At 38.2% G+C, this 12,522-nt stretch overlaps 1 protein-coding gene across 2 annotated transcripts in view; it reads right to left on the minus strand.

The window, feature by feature from the left end:
* Window positions 1-11,781, minus strand: part of LOC134342785 (uncharacterized) — a 98,599-nt gene extending 86,818 nt beyond the window's left edge. For both annotated transcript variants that reach the window (XM_063041359.1, XM_063041358.1), the window contains exon 1: window positions 11,541-11,781. The gene's annotated coding sequence lies outside the window, so the exon portion shown is untranslated. The remainder of the gene's footprint in view (window positions 1-11,540) is intronic.
* Window positions 11,782-12,522: the final 741 nt, after the last annotated feature.

The following is a 12,522-nucleotide window of genomic DNA, read 5'->3' on the forward strand; positions in this document are numbered from 1 at the left end:
AAGTCAGGCAGCTTCATTTGGAAAAGAATAAACAGTCGATGACTTGGGCTGAGACCTTCTTCGAAGGGGGAAGATGCCAGAATAAAAAGGTGGGGGGGGGAGGGGAAAGAAGATAGCTGGAAAGTGATAGGTGAAGCCAAGTGGGGGGGGGGACAAGGTCAAGGGCTGGAGAAGAAAGAATTTGATAGGAGAGGAGTGTGTATTATAGAAGAAAGGGATCCGGGGGAAACTAATCGTTATCAGACTTTCAACCACCATTAAAAATAAACTATTTCAATTCCCAACCTAACTGATTAGTCAATTATGATTATGGTTTAATTATTAAACATAAAATAAGCCTTGCATGCATGAATTTATAAATTACATCCATTGCTAAACCATGCAATGGTGTGAAGCCAGAAACTAGAGATATATACTTATAGAATCCTACAGTGTGGCAACTGAGCTTTGACCTCCCACATCCATTTTCCTTCTCCCACAACTCACTTCAGATTCTATCATATCATTCACCCACACACCAGGGCCAATTTAGAGCTGCTAATTAAGCTACAAATCCACATATCTTTGAGATATTAAGAAAATCCCAGACAGCACCTGAGATCAGGACTCAACCTCGGTCAATGGAGTTATGTCACTGTGCCACTGACTACCTTTTCAGAAAGCTGAAGGAATGTCTGCCTCTTGACAAGGATACAAGGGGCAAAGCTGATAGTTTTACAAGACCTGGTTAGGACGTACCAGAATACACCAAGCAGAATACAAAAGCAGGGTCATTACCTTGGATGTACATGTATAATGTTTCTTCAATAATATCTTGTATGTTATGCACATATTCCACTTCTTCAATAAATAATGTTACATCCAAATGTGGTCAGTTAAATTTAGAAAGGAAGTGAAGATCTTAAAGAGGGTGTTAAAAAAAGATTCAGTTTATTGTTTCCGGGGTTGAAGAATTCAGCTTAAGGATTAGACCAGAGAAAAGGGGTTATTCTCCTATGAGCAAAATGTTGCACAATGCCTCCAGCAAAATTGTGCTTTCATTACAAGGGAAGATACATTTGTGAGAGGGTCATGCAATAAAGCTTCTCCAAGTGTCGTCAGGACCTGAGGTGCAGGAGGAGGAAGGGGTGTGTTTTCCTAATGTAGAAACTGTGCAGACAAACCCTATGCTGTCTTCAGAGAATCATAGGATGCTGTTATTCCGAGAAAGAAAGTGTAAACTAGAGTAGGTAACTGCAGCGGCAAGCTGGGTACAGAAAAATAAATAAGAGTTAAAGATTTAATTGTGAGAGAAAAAGATAGAAGATTGATCAATATAATTATGCTGTAATTGCAATGGGATGAATCCATCTTTAGTTATAGTCCTAAATGTCGGGGCATTTGTTGCTGTTTCTATTCATTTTGTACATTCTGATTCCATTAAACTCATAGCAAGTCATGTTTGAAATTAAGAAATCTTTTTAACACAAACAACAGAGATACATTTCTCCCTTTCCCCTCTATAATTTGCTATGGGAATGAAATTTCACAAGGTTTTTTTTGTTGCTAGGGAACTTCACTGACAGCTACAGATAACACGGAAAAGGCTATTATTTTGGGTTGAGGTCAATTAGTACGAGTACTAATTAATTCAATGTATTTGAGTTGTGAATCAGACACAATGAGCCATAACTAAGAAATTAATGCTGGAGTGTTCTAACCAACTTTTGGATATCACTGCTAAATGGTGTGCCTGCCCCTCCCACCCATTGCAATTTTATTTAAATATTGGCAGGAGCCAATAACTGTTATTTTGACAATAGGTTCTGATTCAATAGTTTTACTTACTCTTAACTATTCCCTTATACAAGTAAGATGATAGTGAGAGCAAATCTTTCAAGTTATTTTCATGGATCAAACTCCAGCATAATCTTTCACCACAAACTACTAGGCATGTGCAATACATTTAATGAAGGCTTAGGCAGGGAGTGGTGCTTGATAAAGTGTTGTAAGAAATCAAAAAGATAATTCTGACGTCTTTAGGAAGATGTGGTTTCTAAGAGATTGTTTTGATGATTGGTTCCTCTTTATTTATAGTAGCAACTTGAATCTTGATCTAATTAGCACATCTTGAATATGTCTATGTTCATCAGATTTCAGTTACAAAGGCAGCATTCGCTGCACACACCTATTGCTGGACTGCTGAAAAACCTGAGCATTATTGGGAAGAAATTAAAAGTCAATGGCACTTGTGAAGGGAGAGGAGATTCGTATGGAACATAAGCACTGGTATAATTGAGCAAAATAACTGGTTTCAAAACTGTAAGATTCTAAGTAATTACGGTAGTTGTAACAGTTCATTTTTAGTGCAATAGGGATTGTTTGATCATTATTAAAATTTGTCAGATCATTAATGGAGTAATTGTGCATATATCCTTTGACTTCTTTATCTAAAGAGAAATGAGCCATTGATTCGAATTGAAATAAATTGTCTCTTGTTGACTGTAGCAGTTCAAGAAGGCAACTCATCGCTATCTTCTCAAGGGATGGGCAATTAAATGCTGGATAAACCTATAGAGCTCATATTCCCTGAATTCTTGTAAAATACCCCATGTTATATCTCCTAAAGGAATGTTCATGACTTATTTAGGACTGAACATTGTCCCTTACTTCTCCACACCCCTGCTGAATGCAACGGTATCATAGGCTATCATATCATACTGGCTACACCAATGGAATTTCTGGCAAATACTGTATATTCACACAGACAAAGCACTCCAAGTAATATTTCACAATCAGACAATTCTCTAATAATATTACATTATCTATAATACTAATCATCTGCATTCTTCAAGGCAGCCATGCATTGGAATTGGTGAACTCATTAAAATTATCCTGCTCCAAGAGTTCTTTATAAAGAGCTAAAAAAAAAGAGCGGGGGGGGGGGAATAGAGGACAGAATCCAATAATCTCATTAATCAATTTAACACTCAAGCTAAAGGAATAGCTATTTCTGGAATTTAACAAAGATTTCATTGCACACTTCTTAGAGCGTCAAATGGAATGGAAGTTAGCAATCTAGTCTGCAAGTGCATATTGCTGGTTTTTTCTCAGAAACTTCATAAAGCCACTTCAAACTGTGCTGTTATTACAAATTTTAAAAGAAACATTATCTGAATGGTAAGAGATTGTGAAGTGATCTGGGCATTCTAATGCATGATTCATAAAAAAATAGTACTCGGGCACAACAAGTAGTTAACAAAGCTAACAGATCATTGTTGTTTATTGCAAGGTAGCTGAAGAAAAGTAAGGAGATTATATTTTGATTCAGTGTGGCATTGGTAGACCATATTGGAAATACCGTGTAAGGCACTGGATTAATTTTTAAGGAAAGAATGTTAATTCTCTCGAGTCAGTTAAGATTAACTTTATTGGCCTAGTATCTGGAATGGGTAGTTTATCTGGAATGGGTTGGATAGGTGAGACAAATAATGAGGGGACCTGACTGAGAACCAAAATGCTGAGGAGCTTTGATGAAGTAGATATAGAAAGGATGTTTTCCACTTGTGAGAGAATCCAAAACTAATGCTCAATGTTTAAAAATAAGAGGGCACCTATTTAAGATGAAGATAAAGCAAAAAAAATTTAGATGTTTGTAATCTCTGGAACACTTTTTTTTAAAAAAAGGGCAATAGAAGCAATGCCTTTCAAAATTTAAAGCAGAGGTATTAATGGTTACCTCAATTAGAAAGAAATGTAGAGTTGAAGCTACATTCAGATCAGCCAAAATTTTATGAGATAGGGGAAAAGTTTTGAGGTGTCGAGTGGCTGACACCTGTTGTAGAGTTATACACCTTCAAATATGTGAACTGTTTGTTTAAAATGAGAGTTCTAATACACGCTCCATGAGGCTTGCAGCTTATGAGGTCTCAGACACATACAGATCTCATTTTCTCTAGAGTAATTCCAAAATTCGTCGTCACCAATCAAAAGTGGAATGGAGTCCTTTAGCCTTGAGATTGCTCGTGGCATATCTTGACAAAAATTATGACCATACAAATTTCGTCCCTGGATATATAACAATTGTAATCTAGATGATCTGTCCTGCTAAAATGAAGTAAAGTTTCATGAAGGAAGCTAATTAGAAAAAATGTAAATTCTGCCACATCTTGGCCAGATGCAACTGTTCAAAATGAGATTTAAAAAGAGACATTGTAAGTATTTGAAAATAGTTCACATAAAATGCTTTACGAAAGAGCAAAGAAATAGGATTAGAATATTTAATTCTAGCTAGCGCAAGTTCAAGAATCAATGTGATAAGCATTTAAGTTTTTTTCTATAATTCCTACACACAATATTCAAATAGGATGATGTAAACTAATGACTTTAAATTGTGAAATCTCAAATGAATATTTCATAATTTTCTGAAGAATGTTCCTTTAAAATGTTGATAACCACCTCAATATTGTTTTAAAATACTCCTCAGGCTGATAACCCTTCTTATATCTCTACTATATTCATAATAAGATACCAGCATTTCCATTAAGCTGCACTGGATTCCAGATTAAGAAATGCATTTCCAGCTGTTAACAAAAAAACCCATATTTAATTGGTAAACACAGAAAATGAAATACAGAGCACCTTGGATTTACTGTGGGTGGTGTTTTTATTAAAGGGTGTATATTTAGATTTTCAATCTATTATTATAATGAATATGTCAGTGTTTTATTTGCAAGTCTAGAAAGCCAGATGTGTGGACTAATGAGAAAAGATATAGAGTAAGTTCCAATAGATAATTTAACTTCACTTAACAGATCTGACATTTTATAAAGTTGACATCAGTACTACTAACAAAAAGAGTGTTGGTAACATTCAGCATATCAGATAGAATCTGTGGAAAGAGAAGCAGAGTTAAAATTTCAGATCTTCATCAGAACTGCAATAGGGAGAAAAATAAATTAGTTTTAAATTGCAGGGAAAGTTGGCGAAGGGATGTACAAGACAATGCAATATCTACTAGAGAGTGAGACCAGGGTTTTTGGATAATAGGTTAGACTGTGGGAAATGCCCAGTAAATCAGATTGTGAGAGCTAAATAGAACTAATATCGCAGGTGGAGGATTTACAGTGGAAATGGTTAGTTCTGATACAAACAGAGAAAAAAAAATCTAAAGTGTGATTATTTTATATTGAGTCCATAAGTCTTCAACAGATCGAAACAGATAATGAGATGCTCAAGCTTACTTTGGGCCATGTTACATCAGCATTGGAAGCCACAGACAATTGGGTAGGAATGGGATCTATGACAGAGCTATCTGCTTGTGGCCGCCTGCACTGTTATAATGAGGTTGAACACAAAGTCAGGGCAGCACCTCACTTTTTGAAAGCAATATCGATTTTATGGATTAATATTATTCATACTTTATTGATCCCGAGTGGGAAATTATTTTGTTACAGCAGCAACATTTAAAAACACACTTAGCAGTGTGCTTAACTAACAATAAATACAGAATAATAATTGTGTAAAACTAGTAATAATATAATGTACCAATGTGCAATAATAATGTACCAAATAATAAAGCAGAGACTATTGTACTATGACGTGTGTTCTCCTGTCGCACAGAAATGAACTGTTGTATATGCTTATTGCATTTGGTAGGAAAGATTTTGTAATGACCCTTGTGATGACGGAGCTGTATGAATCTGTTCGAAAAGGTGCTTCTCTGCTTATTCAGTAGGTCATGCAGAGGATGTGCCTGATTGTCCATAATGGACAACAGTTTGTTTAAAGACTTCCTCTCCATCACTAACTCAAAAGAGTCTGGGTTGTAGCCAAGGATGGATCCAGCCTTTCTGATGAGTTTATTTCGTCTTTTAGCATCACCAGCACTGATGCTGCTCCCTCAACATTAAGCAGCAGACTGCACTCACAACAGGCTGGTAAAAGATCGCCAACATCCTGCTGCACACATTACGGGCTCTCAGCTTCCTTAGAAAATAGAGTCTACTCATCCTCTTCTTGTAAACCACCATGGTGTTGGTTTTCCAGTCAAGTCTGTTGTCAAGGTGAACACCCAAGTATTTGTACACCACCACCACTGCAACTTCCTCTCCCAGAATGTATACCGTCCTCTTCCTCCTGAAATCAAACACTATCTCCCCGGTTTTAGCAACATTCAGGAGCAGGTGATTCTGCCTGTACCACTCCACAAACTTGCCCACCAGTCCCCTGTATATAGCCAACTGGTTTATAAGTGTCATTTAGGACATATGACATTTCCTTATACCTGGTAAGCCCATTATCCAGATTCCAGACTCATAAGAACTTGAGTCTTAAGTGCACTACAATGTGACTAATTAAGGTGGATAATTAATACTGATATTGCCAGAAATTGTCAACTCCATATTATGTGGCACATGGCCTCTCCGGTGATAAATATCTGTTATCTGTCAAGTAGGGAACCATGCACAATTCTGATTTGATGAAGACAGATGTGAGAGCACAGAGGAACATCTGGAAAACTTCTGAAATGCCCGCTTCGCTGCTGCTGCTACTGTGTGGTAACCGGAATCTCCAGAGCAGAAGGCCCCAAAATCCTCGGCCTTGTGTGTTTCAGCGGCCGGGGCGAAGTCGAAGGTGCTCGGCAGAGGATGGCGCTCAGGAGGCTGTATCGGAGAGGCTGGTCGGAAGCTCGAAGTTTTCGGACAGATGGACTCAGTGTTGACTGTGGTCGGCTGCTTCCAAGGTATCGGCAAGTTGATGGTGCCTGGAGGTTTATGGCAGGGAGTTTCTCCCTTTTACCGCCTGCTGTCGGGGACTCAGGAGTCAATCGACTCTGGGACTTTTGAGACTTTATTTACCATGCCCATAGTTTGTTTTTCATCAAATTATGGTATTGCTTTGCACTGCTGTAACTATATGTTATAATTACGTGGTTCTGTCAGTGTTAGTCTTTGGTTTGACCTGTTATCTGTGATATCACTCCAGAGAAACATTGTATCATTTCTTAATGCATGTATGCATTTCTAAATGACAATAAAAAGAGGACTGAGTGTTCTCATAATCTAATGTTGAAGCACCATTTCTTTGTAGTTTCCTAAACTCTCTGGCCTCTGGTTAATATGTAACTCTGGAAATAGAGCAGCACTACCACTAAAAGGAGTATCTACACTGTTACCTCTTTCTTAATTGTGAATCAAGGCACATTGTAAATAACCTGAAATCAAAATGGTGGATTATCCATGGGAGAAAGGCAGAAGGAAAGGAGGTGAGAGTATAAAGATGGATATATGCCCAGGACTCAGTAAAGGTGTACTTTAGGACACTGTAGGGAGAGTAGGGAAGAAATTTCTGGAACCTGACAGAGATATTTGTAACAGCATTAGTCAAGCATGAAGTAATAGAAACCTAGAGGATAGTTAATATTTTACCTTAATTTAAGAAATGTGGCAACGACAAGTCAGCGAGCTACAGGCTGATGAGCCTATCATCTGGGATGAGAATTCTCAGCGGGCTTTCTGAGAAATAGGATCTACTTGTCTTGGGAAAGCCAGGGATTGATCAGGATTATCAGCGTAACTCTGTGTTAGAAATTGTCTCTCATAAATTTTATTGAGGTTTTTGAAGAGCTGACCAAGAAAATTGACAAAGGCAGTGTGGTAAACATTCCCTTGTTCGACTTTAGCAAGGCCCTTACATGCTGCCACGTGATAGGCTGGTCCAGAAGGTTAGATCACATGGGATCCAGGGTGAGTTAGTCGACTGAATACATAATTGGCTTGGTGGAAGGAGTCAGATTGTGACAGTCGAGGAATGCAATCTGGGAAATACCTGGAGACATATGACCAGCAATGTACCACAAGGTTTGGTGCCAGATCTTCTGTTATTCGTTATCTATATTATCAGATTTTTGGATGGAAATGTATTAAGCATGGTTAGTCTTCATATGATGCCAAAATTAGTTGTATCATGGACAGTGAAGTTAATCATCTAAGATTATAGCAGGATCTAGATTATCTGGGAAAGTGGGCCAAGGAAGTGGGTCAGACAAATGTGAAATGTTGTATTTTGCACGGCAAGCCTTACGCAATAAATAGCAAGGCCCTGGAGAGAGTTAGATAACAGAGTTCTATGGATACAAGTACATATCTCCCTGAAGTCAGCAACACAGACAGACAGCATGTTGAAGAAAGTTCCTTCACCAGTCATGGCAATAACTAGCTGGGACGTTGTGTTATAGCTGTACAAGGTGCTGGTAAGGAAGGGCATCACTAAGCTGGAAGGGGTGCAGAAAAGATTCACAAGCCCATCACCAGGACTAGAAGACTTGAGTTATAAGGAGAGAATGAATAGGCTGGATTGTAGGAAGCTGAGTGGTGATTTTAAGGAGGATTATAAAATCATGAGTGGAACTGATAAAGTCATAGTCTTTTTTCCAGTGATATGGAGACTTTAGATAGACTGGGAATTTTCTCCCTGTAGTGCAAGAGGCTGAGGGGTGATCTTACAAGGTATACATAAAAACAAGAGTGACCTAGATAATGTCAGAATCTTTTCCTGGGAAAGAGACCAAGGAGCTACCTTTTCCACACAAATTGAGTATGTGGAGTGAGCTGCTAGAAAAGTAGAGGGGGGGCGGTTCAATTACAGTTTTTGGACAGATACATGTATAGGAAAGGTTTAGGTGGATATGGGCCAAGCTTAGGAGATGAAACTGGCTGTGATAGACATCTTTGTTGCTCTGGACATGTGGGGCTGAAGGGCTTCTTTCCATTCTGTATCACTCTGACTATATTCCATTTATCAACAAACCTACTTATAATAAAGTAATTGTTTAAATCATTAAACTATGACAGATATAAGACTAAGGGTTATAAATTGTTAAGATTATGCATAATAAAAAATGCATTTGAAATTAATCACAAGATCGGAATCTGAAGTGAAAAACAACTTACAAGATTAATATTTGGATACCAATTTTCAAATATGTAAAATATCTACCTAATTGTTTTAATTAACTGTTTAAGGATTCTGGAAACAGGTGAGAATGGAATTCTAGAGATTGTGTTAAATATGCTCACGAGTAAATCATGTTATTTCAAGGCCATGAAGTTTCAAAGTCCAAGAAATCTACTTTCAACCAGCTTATATGATTTTTTCTTGTGTTTGACATGGTCCGATGCATGTTCCTATAAACACGAGATTCTGCAGATGCTGGAAATCCAGTGTAACACACACACAAAATGAATAAAAAGTTGACATTTTGAGCTGAGAGCCTTCATCATTTCTGAAGAAGGGTCTCAGCCTGAAACATTAACTGTTTATTCTTATCCATAGATGCTGCCTGACCTGCTGAGTTCCTCGAGCGTTTTGTGTGTGTTGCTTTGGATTTCCAGCATTTACAGATTTTCTCGTGTTTGTGATTTACCCTTCATCAGGACTGGTTCTTGGCCCAAAATGTCAACTCTTTATTCCTTTCCATAGATGTTGCCTGATCTGCTGAGCTCCTCCAGCATTTTGTGTGTGTTACATATTTCTATATGCATGGTCCCTATTTTTAATCTGATGAGGCATAGTCCCTATTTTTAATCTGATGAGTTCTTATTTTCATAACACTCTTAGCATTATTTGAATGTATGTAACAAACAGTCTAGCTCATGTGCTTATACCAGCAACTTTGATGTGTGTTGCTTATATTCCTGCTGTTTTGATAAACAATAAGGAACATAACTGTTAAGAGTATGAAAACACAAACACAAGGAAATCTGCAGATGCTGGAAATTCAAGCAACACACACAAAACGTTGGTGGAACACAGCAGGCCGGGCAGCATCTATACGAAGAGGTACAGTTGACATTTTGGGCCAAGACCCTTCGTCAGGACTTCTTTCAAATCTCTGACTATCTCTTCTTTCAGTTAATCCTGACGAAGGGTCTCGGCCCGAAACGTCGACTGTACCTCTTCCTATAGATGCTGCCTGGCCTGCTGCGTTCCACCAACATCTTGTGTGTCATTAAGAGTATATTTCGATTATATTTGTATTTAATTTACCTCTTCAGTTCAATGTCTGAGGCAAACTACAGGAATAAGAAGCTTTGAAATACCAATAACTAATATGTATGAAACTTAAATTTTTGTTCTTTGCAGAATGTGAATATCTGCAAAATTGATAATTTCATGAACAAACCCTTCCGCTCAGAAGTTGGCCTAGCAAAATAGGACTAGGAGTCCGCCACGTTTGTGGGGTCTGTTGCAACATTTAATAAGATTGTGCTAAATCAGAAACTATCATTTTGCTTTCATATCTTTTGCTTTAAAAAAAATCAGGAAAATATTTTATAGAAAATGTCTGTTATTTTAAAATCTAAAATTTATAACTTCAAAACAGCCCAGACTTTTTTTTTGCCAAGAAGCTAGAAGACTGGGGGTAGCTTGACCTAGATCGTCAACATTCCGAAAAGCAAAAACTTTTGAGCTGTTGGAAGAACTCAGCGGGTTAGGTAACGTGTGGAGCAGAGGCATGGATGGTCGACGTTTCTGATATGTACTTGTAGACAATTTTCAGGGCAAATCCATGAGATGCTGCCGGGTGTGAGTCAGCTTGTGTTCGAATTGAAGACCAACATTGATTAGCTACGATGGCATAGCCCACATCTCTGCTGTAAATCTTAAATAAGCACGATAATCTCCTGGCGTGGTCTACTATATTTTTATTACCAAATGGAAATTGCCGTTTCTATATCTCATAACTGAAACGAAAGGTCTATTTGGAAACGAATATGATTATATAGAGGAGCGGAAAGTATTATTCAACAGTGAAAATCTTATCGTTTGTTTTATATACGCCTGTATATAAATAGACGGGGCGCATATACGTTGAAGGAACCATACACCAAGGATGAACGATGTCAGTAGGCAGCAGCTGCAGCTGATAAACGATGAGAATGGAGCAGTTTTTGAGTTCAGCGACCCACAGTTTATTCAGGTCCTAAAAATTACTATGGTTGTAATGGTTAAGTCGAAATCACATCTTCCAATTTCAGGAAAATGCGACGCAGAAATCAATTTTGAGCGGTTCAGTGCTATTTACACATTTAATCATCCACTAATCGTTCATGCACAGTGTAAATACAAGCTGGAGGTCAAGTTGACAAGGCTTATTAAGTGGATTTGCACAGTATACAGTCTGGAAAAATTTCTCCTCTAAAATCGGCAAGGCGAGGTTGCGATTTTTAAACCTATTAATTTTGAAGGCATATGTCCTATAAGGTTGTGCAGAATTTTACATTTCTTTCAATGAACTGGCAAAAGCACACTTGCACGGAGAGAAATGTGAAAATATGTTATGTTTAAAGTATGAATTAGTTATCCAGTTGGCATTTTAGCAGCAGGTACCACGGAATTAATCCATCGTGCTGTATGAAGCAAAAGGTCAACAGATTAAAAACTTCGCTTCTCACCTTAGCCACAACCTAAAATGGTGCTTCAATTCTAAGAGAATCATTTACGGTTATAAAACTGCGCAGTCAAATGAAAGAACGATTACTGGATATAGCACTTACTCTGAAAAATAAATCTCTTAAAGTGATTTATTGCTTCTTGGGTTCAATGTTACGTGCCTGCCGATTCCCCTGAAGCGAATATTCCCAGCGCAACACCGTTGTTTGGCATTGGTTGCAGCACATTCCTTGTATCGCATTATGCAACTTCACAAATAAAGCAAATAAAACCAAATCCTCCTCAGGGTGAGTAATGTTACCTCACACTGAACGGGTACGCAGTTTATTCACATCATAGGCACTCATCTTTCAGTAAAAGAGACTCTCAAACTCTTCCTATCAACCGCCCTCTCTAACCATGTGATTAAACCACCCGCGGACTGAAGCGGAACTAGAGCGCCCCCTATACTTTTACAAAGCATTGGTCGGACTGTTGAAGGGAGCTGAGTCTTCTGTTGAAGGATCCCGGCCCGAAACGTCTACTGTTTATTCCCCTCTGTAGACTAGCTGAGCTCCTCCAGTATTTTGTGTGTGTTACTCTCAATGCACAGGTTTGTTAGTCCAATTTTTAAGTTAGTAAGTGAGTAAGTGTATTCACATGGATCAGTCTTCAACGTACTTCATTGCAGGTTCTAGGATTCATTTATTATCAAAGTATGCAACTCTGAAATTCTCATCTCTAGACAGCCACAAAAACAAGAAAGAAAAGAACGGCAGCAGAATCTGCTGATTGGATCTGCTGATTAAATTTGCTGCAACACTACACTGATTGGCCTAATCTAAAATAATAATGAGGCAGCCTTCAGAGAAGAAGTCATCACTCTGACACAGTGGTGTCAAGAGAACAACCTCTCCCTCAACGCCACATAAACAAAGGAGCTGGTTGTGGACTACAGGAGGAATGGAGACAGGCTAACCCCTATTGACATCAATGGATTTGGGTTTGAGAGGGTGAACAGCTTTAAGTTCCTTGGCATAAACAACACCGAGGATCTCAGGTGGTCTGTTCATACCAGCTGTGTGGTGAAAAAAGCACAACCGCGCC

The sequence above is a fragment of the Mobula hypostoma genome, chromosome 2 (assembly GCF_963921235.1).
Source record: "Mobula hypostoma chromosome 2, sMobHyp1.1, whole genome shotgun sequence".
Classification (NCBI taxonomy): domain Eukaryota; kingdom Metazoa; phylum Chordata; class Chondrichthyes; order Myliobatiformes; family Myliobatidae; genus Mobula; species Mobula hypostoma.